At 40.1% G+C, this 14,410-nt stretch overlaps 1 long non-coding RNA gene across 1 annotated transcript in view; it reads left to right on the top strand.

Moving 5' to 3' along the window:
* LOC117827823 overlaps positions 1-6,029 on the top strand; it is a 45,880-nt gene extending 39,851 nt beyond the window's left edge. The window contains exon 4 of the long non-coding RNA XR_004634280.1: positions 5,903-6,029. This is a non-coding gene — a long non-coding RNA (uncharacterized LOC117827823). The remainder of the gene's footprint in view (positions 1-5,902) is intronic.
* The last annotated feature ends 8,381 nt before the right edge of the window (positions 6,030-14,410 follow it).

The raw sequence follows: 14,410 nt of genomic DNA, 5'->3' as shown, positions 1-14,410 counted from the left end.
CTTTTTCACAGTGTTTGCAGCTGATACATGTTGCTGTTTATCATACAGCACTTATTACAGGGAAGAATAGAGAGGACGTGTCAGAAGAGATGAAATACACAGCCGAATTGCATGGATCCCGGATGTGCTGTGAGTGTGGGAAATTTGGAGGAGGTGCACATCAGCTACGTGCGTAGGCATCTGTGAAGGCACGGGAGCTACGCAGACCTACGGTGTAGACTAAGCCGTTGATTTGACGTAGAAGTATAAATCAGGCTTTAGGAGACAGAGTGAAACCGAAAAGTTCTTATAACCCACATTGCACAACAAAGAACGCATTAAAGTGGGGCACCGTTGGCCTATCGGTTTAAGCGTGCATCCTATGTACAGAGGCAGTGGCCCCCTGCCTCAGCTATTTTCTGCATGTCTTACTTCACTCTTTGCTCTCCACATTTACTGTCTTTCTTCAGCTGTACTGTCAAATGAAAGCAAAAATGCCCAGATAAATAACTTTAAAAGAAAGCATCAAAGTAAAAATCTTCAAAATGTCAAAGCACGAAAAAATATTGCAATGAGGCCGTTTATCAATCTTCTCATGCATTGTTTAATTTCTTGTTTGTACAAAAAAAAGTTAAATGACATAGATTTATTTTTCTTTTATCTTCAAAAACCTGCAAAAACAGAACACAGCACATAGTGAAGAATTCGAAGGTTCTAATTGTGGTTAACAGTCTATACTGCAACCTGCTGGGGGCGCTATTGGAGCTTAGACTAATCGTTATATTGACATATTTAGACTAATAATACTGTACACTGTTTGAAACAGATAACTGCCTTTAATCAGACTTGCTCTGTGTATTCTACATTCACAGAAACAAGCTCAGTATTATGGAACACGCTCAGTGTTTACAAGCTGACAAGACACCAGTTTTATTTTGAAATGTAATCATACAGAGCTTTATTTTGGTACATTGTGTTATACAAAGCAGCATTCTCATTCAATATTTAATTTTATTGCTGCAGAAACACTGAAGGGACAAAAAAATTTGCTTTTATTCCAGACCAAAACACAAACTTTCAAAGTGATAAGCAGCACTTTCATATCAAGAGTCAGTTTAATGTCAAAGAGTCGCAGATTAAATGGTCTTTGCGGTGACACCTGCTCACTGTTACTGTAACAGCTGTGAAGCTGCAGGTGGTACAGTATGAGTTTCTGTATGCAGCAGGTGTCAGATGCTGTCACACCTGCAAGATTCCTGGAAGCACCAGCTTGCATTCAACAGACAGTCAGAGTTAAGTATAGTTCATCTTGTTAGAAGCCATCAGAAGTTGTCTCTCTTTTATTTAAAGCAAAGATCGGGACATGTGACCTCTCACCCGGTTGTTTTAAAGGCCTCCTGTGGCACAATCCCTCATGTTGGTTCACAGTGCTTGGCTGTTACATTTTTACCAGTTTCAGAGAAAGATGTGCGTGAGATCAACCCCCTCTGTGCCCAGGGGTCACATCCCCACAGTGAGGGTCATCACAGCCTGAATGGGGTCTCAAATAGCCCTCATAAAGGCTTAGTGGGTGCAGGACCCCTGTGGGTAGCAGGTAGGGCATCAGAGTCCCACGGACAAGGAAAGGGTGTCAACACTTGAAAGATGGCCGGAGACGTCTGTGATTTCTGACCCCCTAAAAGTAACAGCCAGAGGTCGAGCTTAAACAAAGTGATTGTTCAAATTAGATTTACAATCAACACGCCTGCAGCCTACAACAAGTTTTATAGTCATTTAATGGGTATTCCTAAAAATCTGACCCTCGCTGAGCCCAAAAGGGAGTGTTCAGTTTGCTTGTTATTATGTTGCCACATCCTGAAGGGATTCTATTTCACATAACCACCTGCTCATTTAATCAGATGGAAATTCAGCATTATATGTTCAATATAGTCGGGATTGGAGTGGCTGGATGATAACTCAAGGCTTAAAAAGGTTCAGTTTTTATTTGTCCCTCTTCCACTTTGGTGCCTCTAATGCTCATGGATTTAAACTCATTAACCTACTGGAATACTGATTTAGAACCAGGAGTAACGCAGGTACAGTTCTTGAAAAATGTGCCTGCAATTTTCTTTACAGGATTATAAGAAGCCAAACACCTTTATTTTCTCTGAATTTTGAATATGAAGTAACATCCTGCAGCTGGTTAGCTTAGGTTAAAATGTAGGATTCAAATAAAGGAGCACAACTTGACTGTCTCTGTCTAAAACAACCAAAATTCAACCGCCAACCTCTGAAGCTTATTATTAGCACCCAATATGTCATCAATTAAATCCGAACAAAACGTGTTGACAACATCTCCCTGGATAAATAAAGTTGTTTGAATCTTGTAATAAAATAACAAGTTGTGGTTTGACGAGTGATGACTTGTCCAAATGTTTTCGGGTTAGAGGCAGTGGCTTACTGGAGGTTCTGCCTGGCAACCTTACGTCAATAACAAGAAAATCATATTTCCATATGAATCAAACACTTCCTCTGAAAACCATTGTTAGACTTTTGAATCATAAACTGATGTCCCAGTTTTACTCAAAGTAAGTTATGTAATATTCTGAATGTTCCACTCTCAGATTGATACTGGGGTTTTGGAGGAAGTTCACGTTGGGTTGCGATAATCCTGCCAGTTGTTTGGGTTAGGGTTGTCTGAGGATGTGTTGGTTGTCAGCTGACTCACCAACTGTTGACAGAGTTTGGGTTTTGTTTGGGAACGGCTGCCTCGACTTGCAGCAGGTGCACACAATCTTGTTTGGTTTCGGGGAGATAGCACCAAAGCTGTGAGGCAGAGGGTATACTGTTTAAAGACGGGGCAGAGCGACTGTTAAAGCTGAGAGTCAGGGATGATGGAGTGATAGCAGAGTGTGTAAACACTTTCTTTTTGAAACTGTGCTTCAGTGTGTGTGTGTGTGTGTGTGTGTGTGAGTTTGTATGAAAGTGGATGTTTGACGTGATGAGAGGCCACTACTTTTTATTTTTGGACTCCTTTTGCTTTGAGACACCCATGCAAAGGCGTATGAACAAACACTGCACTGAGTAGTGGTTTTACAGCAAACGTGTTGAATTGAAGAGTAAACTTAGGAAAAATGGTCCAATGCAGACTGACAATCACATAATCAAATTAGCTGAGTGTAACTGAGATGTTGACATAAATATGGGTTACCAATGGCTGAGTAATGGAACAGCTCAGCGCCTCAGACCACTACAGTGTTTATTTTTTGTCCACTAGTTGAGCCATGTCTCTTAGAAATGGAGTTTGAAGAAATGCCCTTTTAAAAAGACATTGACTATTCCAATCGAATTTATTTTGAAAGTCCCTCTTCATACAAAATAAGATTAATTGTCATTGCACAGATCATTTTATGTATCATGTAACAAAGAGTACAAGAAGATCACTTTTAAAGCTGAATTTATGTATGAACTGAATGGTAGAATTGGAATATTGCAGTTTAACAAAAGTGTGAATTGGATGACATAACATTTAAGCAATGCAATACTATTTAAATCATAAAGCAGATGTATCCTGTTGGATGCATCAAAGTCAAAATGCGGTCATTGAACAACAAGAAGTATGAAGTTTTCAATACAGAGCGGGTTCCTTGGTTCTTTAATCCCTGAATTCTTAAAATTGCATCTGCTGTGGAAAGCAGATGCAATCCATCCATCCATCCATCCATCCATCCATCCATCCATCCATCCATCCATCCATCCATCCATCCATCCATCCATCCATCCATCCATCCATCCATCCATCCATCCATCCATCCATCCATCCATCCATCCATCCATCCATCCCATCCATCCATCCCATCCATCCCATCCATCTCTATTACAGGTTGTGTTTTATGTCACCTTATTTCCTGACTGTGTTAAATACTTGATTCTGATTGGTCAAAACTCCAAAACAATGGTAATTAATTTGCAATGGCAAAAGTGACACTAAGGACAACCTGATCACACACAAATCAAATCAATCCGCATAAAGTCCGGCTCATTTCACCTCTGCCTGTTGACACTGGTAAAAAAGGTTAGTTTCCCTCTCAAGCTTCAAAGTCAGGAAATAATCACGTGCAGATGTGAGAGCAGCCTGAGGATCTTGAACCATCTCTGAAAGGGTGTCCCCCTGTTGGAATTCCACTTTGCATAGCCACCTGTTTAACATACATTATCCCTTACATGTCACAAAAAATGCAAAGACGTCCCCCACTCGTAGAATGGGGGACATGAACTGAATTGGAAACTGAACTGAAGTGATAATGCACTACTTTTGCACTACCAGTGTTCTCTGTTTCCATCTCTCACCCCTGTTGCTAAACTTTAGGGATGAGGATGTGTGGTCTGCGATCAGTTGGGGCTCTAATGTAAGAAAAGCCTGAGTGGTTTTATTAGACTTCTTAGGAACAAATGATGTAAATGGTTTTTATGTTTGGAGCTTGTTGAGTAAAGTACAGACAGAGAAGTTAAAGTGCTGCCTCGTGAAGCAGCCATTGCATTAAGACGTCCAAGCATAAATTGTGAATTATGTAATCTAGGAAGGGTTTGCTATGCTGGTGCAGCTGTGATGGGTTTGCCTTTCTTGGTAAGCACTAGAAAGGACTCGGGCAGTTTTTTTGTAGTAAATTTCAGAGTCGAGTTCCTTGCTAAAACATTGTGACATTTCTTTAACTTGATTTTATGAGTCAGCACTCTGCAATGTGTTTCATGCATTATTCTTGAGGCTTAATTAGTTGTCCTGCAAACTTAATCCAAGGCAGAAATAAACCCTCACACTACCGTAACACACACATCTCTCTGTGATCTACCATCTGTCACGTGATGCGACCTCAGGACCTGTCAGACCACCACAGATCTCCCTCCAGTGCAGCTGCACTGTCTGCTCCGTCCGTGTTTCCGATAGTGTTGTGGGTGAGGTATTCAGTGTTGAGTGGGGACATGTGGGGCCTCCGTGCAGACTGACAGACGCTTTGGGAAATGGGACAAAGTCTTGCAGAAAATATGTCTGGAATGTGTAACAGAGAAAAGGGACAGAGAAACTTTCATAACAAGTCCAAATGAGGGTTAACAGTTACGGCAATCTTTTAGTTTATCAGTGAGGTAAGGGTTGAAACCCCCGGCCTTGCAGATAATTTACAAGGATATTAGCCAAGCTCTGGATAGCACTGACATCTGCAGAGTCTGTGCTCATTTAGTTTGGTAATTTACTTGAGATATTTCAGGTCAAGGTTACGGGACATGTAAGATTCACTCTCCAGTTTGTGCCACTGTACATTGTCCTCCTCTGACTTAGATTTTGCAATCTTATCTACAATATTGAATCCTTGACTATTAAAGCTCTTGTAAGGAACATTCAGATTGCATTGATTTTGGTAACCCCTGTGGAAATACTAGAACCTCTTATCTGTTTGATGATTTTGTGTTTACTGACAAACACACTTTGAATCGTCTCAAAAACCATCAATGTGCGGCAGAATTCTTTAACGAGTTCTAAAACTGTTAACACGTTGAGTATATAGACTGTACAAATAATGGACGTAGTATCTGTGACGTCACCGATTTCTGAAGTGCTGTTTTGAAGCTGATCGTCGTTTGGAGCCATATTTGAAATGCTGAACACAGCCTGACTTGTGTCAAACTAGTGTGAGGTATAGAGGCGGACTTTGAGCCTCCTAGCCAACAGCTACAGTTTTCCTGCCTGTCAGTCAAGTCAGCTGTGCCTCTCATTATTGAAAACTTAATATCTTCGAAATTGCAGCGTTATGAAAAAATTCATCCCCCCTACAGTGTGAGCCGATCGAGAAATGAGCTATCCTACACTTGTTTTTTGTACCAGACTGTAAACATGTTTATTTCTGCTGTAAAGATCGTTCTTTTTGTATTTGTCTGTTTGTGGGTTCAGGTACTTCCAGAGCCAGCCTCAGTTGGACACTCAATGAACTGCAGTTGGCTTCAATTCTCACGGCTGGAGGTTGCCGCTTGGTTGAGTGTCAGGTAATGCCCGATCAATAAAGCTCATTCTGAGGTGCCCCAGTGTCTTCCCTTGAACCCTCTCTGCACACCCTGCTCTGCACTAACCCTAAACTTGAGTTGCATCCTTATTGTACTAGTGCACACATGTCAGCAGTCTTTACATTCCTCTGAGCTCCCGCATTTATAGAACTCATCCTGCAGCTCGTCCCGTATTGTTGTTACTCTCTTGTTTCCCGCCTCAGGATCGGATTAAATCTCTGAACTTCCATTGAACTGCTTCAACCCAAATTAAGACATCCAAATTATTGAAAGCACGTCGAAGGCCACGGTAAACAGCTAACTTGTTTTGTTAATGTTTCTTGAACCTCGACAGTAAACTTGTGATGGTATAACAAAGTGACATGATGGTTTTGTGCAACCTGTTGCAACAAAGTCTTGGAGAAACTTCAGACTGTTTCATGCAACAATAATTACAAGCAAAAATGTCAGCATGTTATATAATCTGATCAGGCAAAGATTATGAATCACTCCTTGTAAAATGCCTGGAGGAGATTTTGTCAGGAGGCTGTATAAAAAAATGCGCTGAGAAAATGCTGCTGAATTTACGAGGCTATAAAAAATCTCTGAGATATCAGGGACAGTAGGGCAGTGTTGAAATATATCGGGCATGAATTGTCTATTATTATTTTGTCTGAGCCTGATATCCATTCTTTAAATTGATGATAGAGGTCCTAACATTTATAATTATCTACAACTGTATGCGATGATAGACTGAGCTAAAGAGGATGATGATTGAGTTCATAAAAACACTCAACAGAAAGCCAAAATCAGAAGTTTATCACCTCCTTTCAAAACAACAGCCTGTTGGCAGTGTTGAGCTTATGTTATGAAATAATTCAACATATAATGAAGAGACAATTATGTCAGTTTGTGCTTGAAGTATTGCCGGAGTGTGGATGTTTTTAGTTTAGGATTAAAAACAGAGGAGTAGCTGGTTTAGTTCTGTAAGATGTAAAGAGAAATGCCCCAAAACTTCATAAGTGTGGTGTTATATTTGCTCATATTTTAAAAACTAATATTAATATTATTTTAAATGTTGGATGTCATACTACATCTGGGCAAAGTTTCTAATTGGGAGGTAAATGGCATTTGAATAATCCCAAATTGAGACTGCATGCTGCTCTGAATGGCTTGTTCAAAAAGACACATGAGAATTAAGCGAGAGGGACATGAGATTTGCTCAACTAGTGACATCACAGATTGATGAATCTTCTTAAAAGAGCACGATAAACATACTTCTCCTCTCTCTGCTCATTGTTGATGATCATCGTTCCCTTTAAAAATGTCAGGGTCCAAATAGAGAAATGCCGGTTAACACTGACGACTTTGTAGCTTGGCAACAGTGGAGGAGGCTTCACCATTGCGATGTTACACCAACCAAAAAAATATATTTTTTGGAGCTGTCATTCATGCAAAGCTACTACAGAGGTATCAGAGGGACAGTACAAAGGCTGAAAATAAGCTTAATACCCTCTCTTTGAATTATTTTCTCGCATGGATCAAACATGAATTTATCATTGAGCATTATTTTCAAGTCAGTGATATTTGGACACCAGGATATTTACTGCAAACCTAAGGGTTTTAAAGTAGCATTGACTTACACTGTGAACATCTGTTATGAAACAGTATAACAATGGACAACTTTAACCAGAAAGAAAAAGTTGTGGGAAATCCCACTTATCTTAAGAGTGAAGAACAACTTAATTTCTTAACGAGCATGAACAAACAAAAACTGACATAATAGCACTCATCGCTGATGAAATGTTTTTTATTTTAAGTGGTATACAAACAAAAGAAGGTGAAAGAAGGCCTCATACAAGCCATCAGTGTCTTTCAACATTTACCTTATGAGTCCTTCGGAGTGAATTTTCATCATGTGTTGAGAGACAGAGAAAGAAAAAGAGTGACAGAATAAAAGCTTCATCTCCACCTGCTTAGCAATGTAAACAAACAAAGCCGACGAGGAACTCAGTTCTATTAATAACATGTGTTATCGTGCAAGCTGCTCTAAGTGTTTGTCCCTATTTCTTTTTGTATTTTCCTTTGAAATTATCTTTGGAAACCCAAATCAGATTGATATCTGTCTGTTTGTAGTTCTGGCTGAGTGCAGTGTTATTCCTAAAGAGTGATGTTTTCACTAGATCCCATATATCAGCGCTTACTGCTGACAAGCATAGCTGGGGAAAATAAAAAGAGTCAGAATCCTTAAAGCAGAAAGGAACGCATTTATCAGGGGCACCATATTCTTGGTTGCATAAAACCTTGATGTAGTTTTATTCTATGCAGAATTAAGCCTCAGGGAGATCTCGCTTTGAGTCAACAGGCATGCCAGCAGCTCTGTGAGGCTGTATCTGGGACACAGAGGTGCTTTAAGGTTAGAGCTAACATCAACGTGCTCACAGCGACAGTGCTAACATACTCACATTAAGCAGATGCAGCCATGTGTTTCACATGTTTACCATCTTAGCACACAAACAGTAGCGTGTCATTATTAGCCATGTGAGCAGGAATGCTAAGAGGTCAATGCAAACATCAACATGTTAACATTGACAATGCTAACATGCTAGAGTTTAGCAAAGTGGGTAATCCTTTTTCACTATCTTTGTTTAGCATGCTCACAAAATCTGTTTAGCCTTACTGCACAAAGAGGGCTAATGGATGCCATTACTTTGGTTGGTATTTGGTCATTCACTAGCTTAGAATCAGTGAGCTTAAATATGTATGTGCTGGCAGAAGCATACTGGGATCCTCATGTTCAGAACTTTTTACATCAGACGGGAAGCAGGCTTAATACAAAGACTGTAAGACTGCAGCTGAGGCATGTTCAGTAAAAACCAAGATGGCTGCCGCTGATTTGTAGCATTCAGAATCAGCTATTCAATTCAATTCAATTCAATTCAAAACCTTTTTTTATTCTCGAAAAGACATTGAGGTTTCCCTCATTTCCAATGTCGTCGAGATCACACGCACATTAGAAACAACAAACAAACAAACAAACAAACACACACAATCATTCATAAAACAATATATTAATTAACACAGATACAGTTTGAGACACAGTGGTCCGAGATCAAAGTCTTACACTCTGCAAAAGAGGGAATGGATGTCAGCTTTAAAGTCTGTTGGAGGGTATTCCATTAATAAGGGGCATCAATGGAAAATGCTGATCAACCCAGTTCAGTGTTAACTCGAGGGACTTTCAGAATGAGCCAATCAGAAGAGCGAGTCCCGTAGGATCCATAATTTTATTCCAACAAGTCTGAAAGGTAGGTGGGAAGCTTTCCAACAAGCGCTTTACAAATATACAAAAGCCAGTGTTTGTTCTCCTTTGCTCAAGAGAGGGCCAACCAACCTTCTCATACAGGACACAGTGATGGGTGTCATATCTGTCACCAGTGATGAATCTGAGAGCTGAGTGGTAAACAGAGTCCAAAGGTTTTAGTGTTGAAGCTGCAGCATGTTTATAAATCACATCACCATAATCTAAAACAGATAAAAACACTGCTTCAACAACTCTCTTTCTACAAGACAGTGGGAAGCTGGATCTATTTCTGTATAAGAAACCAACTTTCTGTCTAAGCTTGGTGGAAAGAGTGTTTACATGGCTTTTTGAATGTTAGATTCTCATTCAGCCATATTCCAAGGTATTTAAAATCAATGACTCTTTCAACTTTAACAGCATTTAAAGTGGGTATGTGCACATTTTCATGAATAAAGTATCTTTCTATCTATCTATCTATCTATCTATCTATCTATCTATCTATCTATCTATCTATCTATCTATCTATCTATCTATCTATCTATCTATCTATCTATCTATCTATCTATCTATCTATCTATCTATCTATCTATCTATCTATCTATCTATCTATCTTCAACTCCTAGGTTTATTCCTAGAGGGGCATTTAAAAGTTATGTTTTTGTGCTGTTATTGGCACCAAATGTTTAGTCATGGAATCATATTTGGCACAATACATGTTGAGGTGATCCTGAAACCTGCCCTGTATTCCACTGCTCTCCATCCACTTTATGTTGAATCACCAAAGTAATGAGGGTACATGCAGTATTTTGCATAACCATGAATGCCAGTAAAAATTGAGACAATTTTTGACTAGTAAAATATTTCACTACTACATTAGTAATGTTTTTTCTGTAATGCTCCAGGAGTAAGAGTCAGAAAGTCACATAAATGTCTCTATTGCTGTCTCTGCTGGATTCGAAATGTCAACCTGTAACTATTGAGATGTTTCAGGACCAAAGCTACAGACTGACTGACATTATAATCCCTAGAGCTATGCTGCTACAGTGACCAAAACTGACAGGAAGTATGTGTCTTTGAAGTAAATGATGCTGTTTTAAAGCGTTCACTGAGGTTAAACTGTACTTCTAGCTAGTACAGCCTCAGGCCTCTCAGAGCAGACACTGATGAATGTTTGACTTGGTGAACTTTAATTTGGAGGGCTTTAAAACTAACACCTGTTAGCCATGTCAACAGAAATGCATATAATTACTTTGAGTGCCAAATGCATGCACATAAATAACGAGTTATCTGTAAATATCGGGTGAATATATCAGTTATGTAACTTCTGAAGTGTTAGACTCCATGGGATGTGTGTATTTCATCATCCATGAACTAATTTCGGACAACAGGGTTCAAACTGACTGGTTCCTGAAACGTTGTGTGCAATTCTTTGCATTCTGAACATTCCCTCCAAATGTGCAGAAGCGATGTATGACAGGCCCCCCACTCTTTTTGATTTCAGACTTCAGTAAAGTGAAATGAAGTCAGGGAAAAGCAGAATAATTGCAGAAAGGACTCATCCCCACATTCATGTCTGTCAGCAAAGCATTTTTGAAATATCTCAGGGATATTCCTGTAATGCTCCCGGTACTTGTTGGAGGCAGCCGCTGGGTTGAGTTGGGCTGAGAGCGGGATTACAAGCAGACAGAGTGCTGAAAGATACCTGCACACAATCCCATAATCAGCTCTCTGGAAAGTGTGTCATCCCTGCGCACCCAGATGTGATGACAAATCAAATGTAACCATAGAGGAGAGGTCGCCAATCTGACTTTCTTTTGCAAAGCTGACTCTGAAAGTGCAACTTAACCACCCACCATCCTCCCTTGACAGGTTTCTTGTGGTGCTTAGTCATCCAGCTGACTCCTGGTGACCTTCTTTAGACAAATCTTGGAGTTTGTCTCAGTCAGCCACGGTTAATAATCCCCTCGGGTTGCACAGCTGCAGGGTTTCGTGAGACGTTTTGGCACAGCTGGGAGTGTTAGTTGGAAAACAGGGCGTGTGGTAGCGCTGGGTGTTGGTTGAACGTCAGTAGTAGAGGCCAGTCTGCCCCGCCCAGACTTTCCTCGCGCACAGTCCTATTGTTTGGCTACTAAGCTTGAGAATTCCTGTGGAGTCGAAGAGATTCCTTGCTGTGTAATGGGGTATTATGTTAGAACTGGCTCTATTCAATAGACTAATGAGTTATGCCAGAAGCTAATGTCTCAGGGGGGTTCTGTTCGTAGAGCTGCATACTTTAGAGGGTAAGTGCCATTGTGCTGGCTCCCAGGCCCGTCCGCATGCTGTTAACCTCTTCAGCGTGCAGGTACAAAGAAGCATCTCCTTTTAGCAATGCTCCTGCAGGACTGACAGGTCAATAAAGCTGCTGCTGCCTCATGACGCAGAGGGCATGTGATTGTGCTGAAGATAAGCCTGAAATAGCCGAGTCACAGAAGCAAACATGCAGCGGTCTCTTCGATAAAGGTAATCTGATAAGAAGCCAAGCAGTCAGTGGGTTAAAAAGGCCAAAGTGATATGGATTTTCAATGGACGTGTTGTACAATAATAGTGTCCGCTGGGAAAACCGTATTGAGGAATTTCTATTTTAGTATTTCCATTTTAAGCCACTTCTACTCTGATTCATTATCAATCAATCAATCTTTATTTATATAGCGCCAAATCACAACAAACGTTATCTCAAGACGCTTTACAAACAGAGCAGGTCTAGACCATACTCTGTTATATTATTATCAAAGAGCCAACATCAAGACAGGATAAGATCCATACAGACAGGGCAGTCTGATCTCATCTTAATCCACCATGAGCAGAGCACTTTGTAGCATTTAGCAAGTTGCATCAGCAAGGATAAACTTCCTTTAACAGGCAGAAACCTCAAACAGGACCAGACTCAAGTTAGACAGACATCTGCCTTGGCTGAGTTGGGGTTGAAAAGAGGGATAGAGGAGATGAAGAGAGAGATGATAGTGGTGAGACAGCAGGCCACCAACGGCAGCGACTCAGAGGAACCTACGAGACAAGGGAGCTCAGGGACTCCAGAAAGGTCGTTATAAACTCATATAGACTTGTATCTGCATTACAAAATCTATCAGATTTCAGAACATGCAACCCAGAGCAGTTTGCATGTCTTCAAGTATAAATCATAGGAACAGTTTAACATTTATATAACACTTAAAAGTAGGTTGATCTATCTACTTATGCCTGTTCAAATATTCAAATTTAGCTAAGCAATGTCACCGACAGATACAAGTTTGGGGTTAAGGCACAATCTTGTCATCTCAAACTTATTTTTAGTTTGTTGCAGCAGTTTACGAGCATTTTAATCAACTTTAACATTAAAATGCTTCAAGTTAAGACAAGACATTTCAATCAATCAATCTTTATCTGTATAAAGTCAAATCACAACAAACGTTATCTCAAGACGCTTTACAAGCATAGCAGGTGTAGACCGTACTCTATGTTAAATTATTAACAGAGACCCAACACCCACCTTAATCCACCATGAGCGTTGCAGTTCGCAGCATTTAGCTAGTTACAGTGGCAAGGATAAACTTCCTTTTAACAGGCAGAAACCTCAAGCAGAACCTGACTCATGTTAGACAGACATTTGATATTTGAGTACTTTTACTCTGAATAGTTTCGGTGCAATTCTGCAGAGAGGACTGTTACTTCAGTAAATTGTTGAATGCAGAAGCAGACTTTCTTATTTTAGAAAATAATCTGCATTCTTATTCCACCTGTGATGACTAATCCAAATCATGTTGTGCATCATTGTTACATCATGCATCCGCTCATGAACCTGAAACAGAAATGTAAGTAATGTTGTAATGGAGCCACTTTTAACCGGAGAACATCATCCTGATTGTTCAGTTCCACAGGTTATGTAACATGTTGTGAACAAATAACACACTGTATCAAAGAATAATTCTGGTTTCTTGTGGTCTTGATAACATTTCCTCTCAAATCCCTTGAGAGCACAGTATCAGCACATCTACCTCTAATAACCAGAGGTTTGTTTGGCACTCAGACTAAAACATGCTGTACCTGTTTCATTTGATTAAATCCAGCTGAATGCATTTCTCTTGTGTCATCCAAACTTTTCCCCCCATTGTCCTCGCACTGTGTCTGCAGCCCTGAATGTCTCCTGCAGCGGACAAGTCTTTAAATTGTTTTGCAAACAATAAGTAGGTCTGTCTGGAAAATATGACATCAGTATTATTATGATTCGACTCTGCACGCAGGAGGACACACCGGATTCTTTCAATAAGCCCAGGGCTCAGAATCCAGCGTGGATTTGTTTGCTAAATGGGCTGCATAGATAAGACTTTTCAAACAATTAGTATTGGATTGTTCTCCGCTGCCAGTTTGATTAGTGATGAGAGCGTTTTAGCCGCACCAATGTTTGAACTGAGCCCAAGAACAATTTGTATGACATCTATCCTAAGTACAACAGAGATAATGCCGGGACAAATCTGACAGATTGATGCAACACATTCACACTGTTTGAGTCTCCACTGCAGAATTAGAAAAGTAACTCTGATGAAGAGAAATCACTTGTCAGGAGCAGCCTACTTCAATGCAAGGGTTATTATGGGGGAGAAATAGTTCTGCTGTCCAGTGAAATCCAAGTTTGGATCAATACGTTAGCATAAAAATGTTATGTAATAAGGTACTGACAGGAGGTCTATTTTAAAGGTACAGTGTGTAGATTTTAGCATCATTTAGCAGAGCAGACTTTGTAGAAATGTGATATGATATTCATAAGTATCTTTAAATCAATATATAACCACCTGTTGCTTTATTTTTCATAACTTAGAAAGAGCCTTATATATCTACATAGGAGCGGGTCCCCTTCAAGGGAGGCGGCCATATTGCACCACCATTCATCAACACTAGCAGGAAACAAACAAACTAGTAAGAGCCATATGTGCTTTTGTATTTAGTGAATGACCGTGGGAAAATGACCGGTTGGAAGACATACAACAAGAAGAGAGTGGTTGTTAAAATAAGTTGTATTCACAAATAGAGGATCATATATAATGCATCACAGCAGCTTCTTGTCCTCGAAGGCCACCGTCACTC

This window comes from Notolabrus celidotus, chromosome 16 (genome assembly GCF_009762535.1).
Source record: "Notolabrus celidotus isolate fNotCel1 chromosome 16, fNotCel1.pri, whole genome shotgun sequence".
Taxonomy (NCBI): domain Eukaryota; kingdom Metazoa; phylum Chordata; class Actinopteri; order Labriformes; family Labridae; genus Notolabrus; species Notolabrus celidotus.
The sequence above is the reverse complement of the archived record's forward strand: the minus strand, read 5'-3'. Positions and strand labels throughout refer to the sequence as shown.